An 8,853-nucleotide genomic window follows, 5' to 3' on the forward strand; every position below is an offset into this window, starting at 1 on the left:
GCTTTTAACAACTAAGGGTCAATAAATTTCATACAGCACAAACCATGACAGTAACAGGGATACTGCCTGTGTATATCTTTTCCAAGGGCTGCCTATACAAAGCCCTTTGGTGATTAACAACCACCGTTAATGTCCCCTGTCAGGAATTTTACCGCTTTGACATCGAGCACTTTGGCCTTCAAACACTTCTGCAAAAAAGTTCAGAGCAGAGTTGGTTCTGTCAAAGTGTGAATCATTTTCTGATTTGTTTTGTCCTCAAGAAGAATTAATGTCTCTTGCTTCCCTTCTCGATGCCTTACATTCCCTAAAGAAGATTGTGCAGCCATTTAAGCACTAGGTTATCGGTGCAGAGAGGAAATGAGGAGCAGCACGTTCCAGGGAGAGCATCAGCATGCTTTCTGGATGGATTCTTCAGAGGAAGATCCAACTACAAAATCAGTTGCTGGGCACATTTTTTCTCCATAGTATCTGCATTTCTGTTTCTCGTCATCTATCCCTTTTTTTTAATTTTTTTTTTTTTTAAATGTGCTAATTCAAGGATCCCTGGTAAAAATTTTAAGTAGCTCAGAAATAATAAAAAAAACCATCAGGTTTGGGAGAAAGAAATTTTCTGTATTTGTCTACTACCACAATAAGTAACCAGAAAATTCTGTGGGCAATTTATCCTCAAGAGAAGAAGAAAATAAAGCATTGTCCTTTGAGAAGTATATTCATGACTCGAAAATAAAAGTCACATTGGGCTTCAATATTGTATGAAAGCACAGGAAAATTCTCATCTTAGTCTTCTGCTGTTCTATTCACTTACATTACACCCCTGAATGAAAGCTATTCATGATTTGCACCTTCAGATTATATTTCCTTCTTCCAACAAAGTCATTGTGTTCTTTGAGAACTTTAAAATGTTTTTTTAAAACACTGTATTAATTTTAATCACTCCCAGCAATATAGATGGAGATATCCCTGCAGATACATATGTTGAAATTTATGCTCAAACATTCTGTGAATTTTAATGTAGTGTTTTAGAAACCGATTTCTGTAACTGAAAGAATAATCAAATTCTTTGTAAGTTGAATAGTCCACAAATAAAATCACTTTTATGGACAACTTGATGCAATTTGCAATCTATGGTTCAAAGTGTTAGTTACTTTCTTCCACTATTTTATTAAGAACAATTGTGGATTGGACTATGGAAGATAGTACACATGCTTGTAAAAATAAAACTATAGGTCAAGAATTTTGTAATATAAAATTTGCAATGTTTGACCATGGACAGATGTCAGAAGAGATGAGCAATTTTTTTTGTTTAAAGCAGATAAAACCTAGTTCAAAATGAGAACTAGGAAAATAACACATGGCGTCTCTTTGCCCAGACATGCAGCTTGAAGGCAGAGATTGGTATATACCACAAATTTCAGAATTCTCTGCCATCAAATAGGCGTGTCACTTTGTGTAATCCAAAATACTGGGATTTGAGGTGATGGGGGGTATGCGAGTTTCACTGTTTGTACTAATAAGGATATACATAAGCTATAAGTTGCAGCAAATGATGTGGCTAAGAGTGTTAGGGGAAGTGCTCAAGTGTTTAGGTAGGAACTGTTAAAGCTTTCAATGATAAGGTCTTCTGAGTAGAATCCTGCTAGGAATGGTGTTCCTATAAGAGTTAGGTTCCCGATAGTTTGACATGAGGTAGTTTTTGACAGTGACTTTTAGAGACTTCCCATTTTTCAAATGTATTGTTCACCATTAAGGCTGTGAATGATAGACCCAGAGCAGAGGAATAGTATTGCTTTGAAAAATACGTGGGTTGAGATTTGTAGGAAGGCTAACTGGGGTACATTTAATCCAACTGTTACTATTACTAGGCCTAGCTGGCTTGATGTGCAGAGGGCAATGATTTTTTAATATCATTTTGGGTGAGGGTGCATATAGCAGCAAATAGTGTGGAGAGGGTGCCTATGCAGAGGCACAGGGAGAGGGTGGTTGGGTTGTTGCAGAATATGCAGTGAGTACGAATAAGTAAAAAAATTCCAGCTACTACTGTGGTGCTGGAGTGGAGTAGGGCAGACAATGGAGTGGGGTATTCTATAGTGGCTGGAAGTCATGGGTGAAGGCCAGATTGGGTGGATTTTCCTGTGGCAGCTAGGCCTAAGAGGGGGAGTGAAGCGACTTGGTCTGAGAGGGTAGTTGCTAGATTTCTCAGGTATCTGTTGAAGAGGCTAATCAAGCTATGCAAAGTCCAATGTCTCTGATACAGTTATAAAGTATGGCTTCCAAAATACTGTTTCTTATTTGCACATTCTGAAATATTAGATCTCAGGATGCAAAATGCATGTCTTAAAAATTTCCATTGTTTACTACTTATCTAATATATCATGTATTAAATATAAAATTACATGTAGTTATGTGAATTACATATTGATTTTAATTATGTTTTTGAATGAAAACAAAAAAAATATTTGGACTCATCTTGATGATTGAAACTCATGTAATACCTGACAAAAAAAAGGTTCCTGTAGATTCCCTTTGTTTGACTGGGTTGACTGGAACGAAGACCAAACATAAACACCTTATTTCATAAACTTGAAAAATACAAGTGCATCCATAATTTCAAAACAGTTTTGCAATTTATGTTTTGCTAATGATTCTTAATAATCTGAGAAAAAGAAAAAGATCATGCAATCATCATCTTTGATAATGTCAGGAGATGTTGGGAAACTCGTACCCATGCATGGTATTTAATGGTGCTTGTTATAGAAATACTGTTGAATCAGTATAATCCTGCTATGCAACCACCTCTTGACTATGTTGCTGTAGTAAAATAGCACAAGAATTTTTCTAAGATTCTTCAAGAAATTTCACTGTAGTTGGAACCAGAGAATCACAGAATAGGTTGGAGGGGACCTTAGAGATCATATAATTCCAACCTCCCTACCATGGCAGGGACACCTTATGATTGTGAGGTGTTGCTGCTAAAGAATTTATTGTATTTCAGCTGCCCCTGAGCCAATGTTCTTACATAAGATTGTTCTGTTTTCTACAAGCTGAAATGCTAGTTTCCCAAATCCGTTTCTTCCAGATGCATTGTCATCTGTAAATAATGCAAAAGGCGGTACTTGCAAAATTCAAATTCTATCACATCACCATTGCTTGTGGAATTTATTTATCTGAAATACATTTTCTTTTGCAACTGCAATTGGAAATGGTCTTCAGATTTATGTGGCAACAGGTGATGAGGCAACAAGCTTTTACTCATTCTTTCCCAGTTTTGTAGTGGGTACCAGACATTTGCTTTCAAAAATAAAATTAAGAAATTATAGTATTTCATGCTGATCATTCACTCTTAACAAAACAAGGCTGACATGCATTGGCTGCTCTTAACATCACATTATGCCTGTGACAGGGGAAGGAACTGACTTCATGTGTCAGACTTAACGATGCATTCAGCTTAGATACATGCTGTAAGTTGTCAGAGCACTAGGAGAACACTAACGGTAACTTTCCAGTATTAAATTCAGGTTTTTGCAAGCATTTAATCTGCTCAATCAGTTTTGCATAAATTCAGAGGGAACTCTGCTTTTGGTTTTTTTATCTACTTGACTTACCAAAAATATATGTTCATATGTCATCCTGCAAACAGCTTGTATTGGCAATGAGGGGTTTGTGGCACACACCAAGTTGCTGTTTTTTGAATATCTATGTACAATAAATAATAAATAAAATACCCTACACTAAAATGTAATGTAGATAAGTCATCTGAGTCCAAAAATTAAATGTGAACCAGATGCTTTTATGTTTTATAGAGCTGGCAGGATGTCATCATGCTTGTACAAGGACACTGTCAGGACAGGTGTTCTACATGCTGGGTCCCAGCTGCAAACGTGATGTACCTTTCTGAAAGCAATTCGGAATTGCCATAGATAGTTTGCTAATAAGTTTCTCTAAGGCTTCAAAAGGACTCTGGTAATGATTGGGTTTCTGATATAGCAAGATTTACTTACTAGAGGTCTAATATACAATATATAAGAGAAATTAAATTTGTAGTGAATGGTCACTTAAAAACATTTCATTTGTCATTGGCTGGGTCACCAGTCTATGCCAATACTTCTGTATCATTTCTTTTTAGTAGAAATAGTACTGTAATAAGTGTGCCTGGTGATTGAAGATGAGGCTACACAGTAACTCCTTTGAAACAGAACATGGAGCAGTGATGAAAAAAAAGACCATGATTTTTTATCTTTTGAGATGAGATTTTTATAACACTGAGCAAGTCACATGTGTCTTTAAACATTTCTGGTACTGCTTAAATATCTTATTAAATGCGATCAATAACAGATTTAAAGTTCATAGATTAGATCTAATACAAAAGAATACAAAACATCCCATAGTTCTTTTCCTTTTTTGGTTTTGTTTATTTGTTTGTTTGGTTGGTTTGTTTTTTGTTGTTGTTGATAGTGTGGTTTTTTTACAAACTCTACTCCTGTTTGTCATTTTAGCTTAATATTTGTTTGCAGAATCTTTTCTCTTTTCTTCTAAATTATTTCATTTGGGGAGATTTTGGGCATCAATCATTGCAAAAAGAACAAGCAGCAGGCAAAAAATGGCAGTCATTCATCATCTGAAACAAAAGATTTCGAGTTTGTCAAAGGACAAACTCTAAACTTGCATTCTTTCATCAGGAAAATCATAACCAAAATAAATTAATTTTAAAAGTGTACCAGAGGGAATTTGCAAAGTACACAGACCAATAGAAAATAAGGTTGGTTTATTCCCCGAAAGGAGATGCTTTGTTTGCTGTTTTGTTCCACTAGGTAGCCTATTGCTCATATGAATGGAGAAGGGAAAGAGCAGAAACAGGGGACAATAGGAATTAAGGGTGAACAACAGCACGGATTTCTGAAATAATAACTGAAACTCCCATACCTTTTTTGCCGGATCTATCAGGGCATCTCATATTTGTGGTCACCCAGACATTCAAAATTAATGTCGTAACTATCAAAAGATATGTTTAAAGACATGCCAAGAATGCAAAGGCTTTTTAAAACATTTAACATTTATGTGTCCATACTTAACCCCGGGAATTCTCTGAGCATATGTGGTGTAGTTAATGCAGACTTCCACTCAGTTATCTTGTCTCCTGTGAAGAACTGGAAACTTTTTATTATAGACTGGATCAACAAAGTGATGAAGGAAGATAATCCTTACAGTTACTCCACCTGTATCTGTTCTCTGTTGTATGGAGTAGGAACATATTTTTTGAATTCGAGCATCTCTGAGGTCAAAGAGGAGTGAGAGGTTAAGGTTGTTCAGGTGAATGTTCTGTAAAGAACAAAGTTATGGCTGTCAGCTCTTCAAATTATCAGTATAAACAAGCAAAAATCACTAACTTGTCCTCTGCCTATCTGTGCGGTGATGGACTAAATCATATCAGGAAGAGGCTTGGAATATAAAATTTTGGCTGAAGAGGCACCACTCTTACAGAACACAGTTCAAACAGAAACTTTCGAGCCAGATTTCTTTTATATTTCTAGTAAATAAAATGCCAAATGTATTGCAATATATTATGTTGATGGCAAAAATACATATGCCATTTCAGGAACTGGCTGCAAAATTGATATCCAAAAGAAAAAAAAGAAAGAATGGTTCCAACATCTTCTCTGAATATCATTAAGAAAAACAGAGGGGCTAATTCCTGGTAGTTCACAATTCTGTGAACATATGAAATGAAATATGAAAGTAACTTTGCCTCAGTTTCTATGTAATCCTATTATTTAAAAATAGGCACTCAAGCTGGAGCTAAGTACATGCAGCCTAACTGGCTTTATAGTGTCATTAAGGAGAATACTTTCTTAAGACAAAGATTGACAATATGAATCATTTTATGCACATATGTGAGGCCCAAGTATTGTCACAGTGTTGAACTGAGAAGCTTTATTATATACGGAGTAAATAAGTTTTGTGTTATTTCAAGCGTCAATGGAATGTTGTAGTAAACATGAAAATATTAAGTGTAAGACTATATAGGATGGATTTTTAGTTTGTTGTTTTTTGGGTTTTTTTTGTTTTGGTTTTTTTTGTTTGGTTTTTTTTTTGTTTGGGGTTTTTTGTTTGTTTTGGTTTTTTTTGTTGGTTTTGTTTGTTTGTTTGTTTGTTTTAAAGTAACACTACAGTTTTCATTAATGTAGTGAAAAAGTAATTCTGGAAGTTCTCAAAGCAGTTTTTACCACTGTCATGTGGCATTGCCTGGTTGGATGAAAAACATATGAATTCAGAGTTCTAGTTTTCCTTTCCAGGTTTTGTCAGGGGCCTGGGGAATTTCTGGTGTTGAGGTTTTGGGATTTTTGTCTCTCTGCGGTATCTCATGTCTTCCATTCACAAGTGTGGAGTAACAGAAGAAATGTAATGATTGTTTATGGATATTTCTTTTTTTCATAATTCCAGAAGAACACTCTTAGCATGCTGGGTAGCCACATAAAACTGTTTTTTCTTACCTTTTTACAATGCTGCATTAGATGTTGATGCAACATTAGAAAAAAGAAAATCCAAAAGGTTGTATGTAAACATAGCATAACTAAGACCTTGTTTATATTAAACTAGACTTTGCACGTGGAGGTTTTTTTTAGTTTTACCAATACTGTTTCTTCCTGATCAAGGCAAAAGTTTGTCTGTATGGTGTATTTTTGTGTTCTGAAAACTGAAAAGTATATTAGAAAGTTTAAATTAAAAAAAAAGTAACAAATGTGCTGATTTTACCTTTTGCCAGGCATGTCTGCATTCTGCTTATTAGGCAACTAATTTTTTTTAAGTGAATATTTGATTAGTTTCACGTAAATAGTTTCATATTACTTTATAGATCACTATTTAGTAATTCAGATAGTAATATTACTTGTATACTGAAATGATGGAAGTAAGATGCACAAGGATGCAGCAGAGCCCACTAACTACTGTCATCAAATTTGGGATTTTTTGTGTGCGTGTATCTGGCACAGACAGATAGCAAAATTTTCAAGTGAGCTATTCCAGTTGTGAAGTAAGGGGTAGGTGGGAGAAAGTAGTTATTTTCTGTGTTATAGACTGATTTTTCAAATATGCCAAAATGTACCCCTTAAGCATGTACCTTTAATTTAGTATTTTATAGCTGTATATAATGTGATGGGTTGTGGCACTTTAAATCCAGGTGTAACAGTTTTCAAATGTTTTTTGCCTGTCATCTTACTCTGATGGTACTCTGCATTAATAGCTTTACGCTGTATCTTGCTATACTGAATTTGGATTAGAGATATACCAACACTGAAACATTCATGGATTCAACAAGGTTGCACTTGAGCATTCTTCTAGAGGAATTGCTTTTTTGATTTGGAAGTACTTTACTGACAGGTTTTTTTACACAAATAATTCTATTTATATTAGATTTCTTCAGTCATAATGCGCTTTAAGCACCATATATTGTCCTCAGAGAGAGCACAGATTTCCAGAAGTTAGACTTTTTTGGGGGGTTCTCAATTACAGCATTCAATTGTTCAAACTGGATGATAATTTCACTTTTAGATCTTAATATTGCTTTCAAAAGAGGCATATCTTTCAGTGCTTTCCTTGGTTTTTTTTCCCCTTCACCTTAAATCAAGGACAAAATTTCTTAGCTTCTGTTATGACAGCATCTGTGTTAAATGTGTTTCACTCCCACTCTGCTTTCTTTTTCCTCAAGGAAGTGAAAAATGAGAATAAGTAGAATTTTAACATTATTCTTCAAGTAGATTTGTGTGTGGTGTAGAGAAGGAATGAACAAGAAGTATCTGAGGAATGATAACACTAAACAGTGAGGCTAAAACAAAATATAATATATGAATAGATGCTTTAGTCCAGACACAACCATTGCTCCCATATCGTGTTCAAAATACAGCCAAAAGGGTAGAATAACATGTAAAATTTATGTGAAACTCTCCCACAAATACTTTCCCAGAGTCCTATCATTTGTTGCCCAGGACTTTCAGGATCACATTTTTATTTGAACTTGTCCAAGTACTCCTTGGATCCATGTAACCTCTCAGCATTCACCTCATCTTGTCATAAATGTCATAAAAACTCATTATTTATGTTTTTAAGGTCCATTATCAAGGAAAACATTTTCAGAATTCAATTCCCTGCCAAGGAGGAATTAAAAACCATGCAGGCTTCTGGTGCAGTGTCAGCAGTTCTGTGGGGTAGTAGTTGATCTGTAGCTATGCCTATGTATTATTTACAAGGTTTCAGTATGGTTACTGTCAGTGTCCTAGTTTGGTTTGATGTGCCTTGGTCCCTCAGGAGCCTCGCATCCACAAAGAGAAAGGGGACTTTCATCTGGGTGGACGTACATCCTGGCCCTAGCAAACATGAATCTGCAGCAAGGAGAGTCAATCCTTCTCTGCTTACAGCTTTTGGTGGGCTGAAACACTGTCTGCAGGGGCTGGTATTGCCAGAAGTTGCTGGAGCTCACCGGAAATGTGCATAATAACCATAAACAAAGGATACAAAGCCAGGAAAAACCAAACAGCTGGCCCTGAAATACATACCCATTATCATACTGTTTGTGGTGGAAGCTTCATCTAAAATGAACCAAATTCATGTGGTGGCAGAGGGAGATCTTTCCTACCCTGATTTTCTCTGCCTTGTGGGCTGGTTGGTAGGAGCACTCCCAGGGCCAGTTCAGTGGGCCTGAAGCAGCAGCAATGGCTGGTAAGGGGATGGGGGAATTGCAGATTTGACAAAAAAACAGCTGTGCTCCCAGTCATTCCAACCATCTTTGGCCAAATTTCTATCTGCAAAACTAGCATAATAATTTCTTATTATGCTTTACAAGGCTTCCAAACATTACACAGC

This window comes from Lepidothrix coronata, unplaced genomic scaffold, assembly GCF_001604755.1.
Source record: "Lepidothrix coronata isolate B3197 unplaced genomic scaffold, Lepidothrix_coronata-1.0 Scaffold216, whole genome shotgun sequence".
Classification (NCBI taxonomy): Eukaryota; Metazoa; Chordata; class Aves; order Passeriformes; family Pipridae; genus Lepidothrix; species Lepidothrix coronata.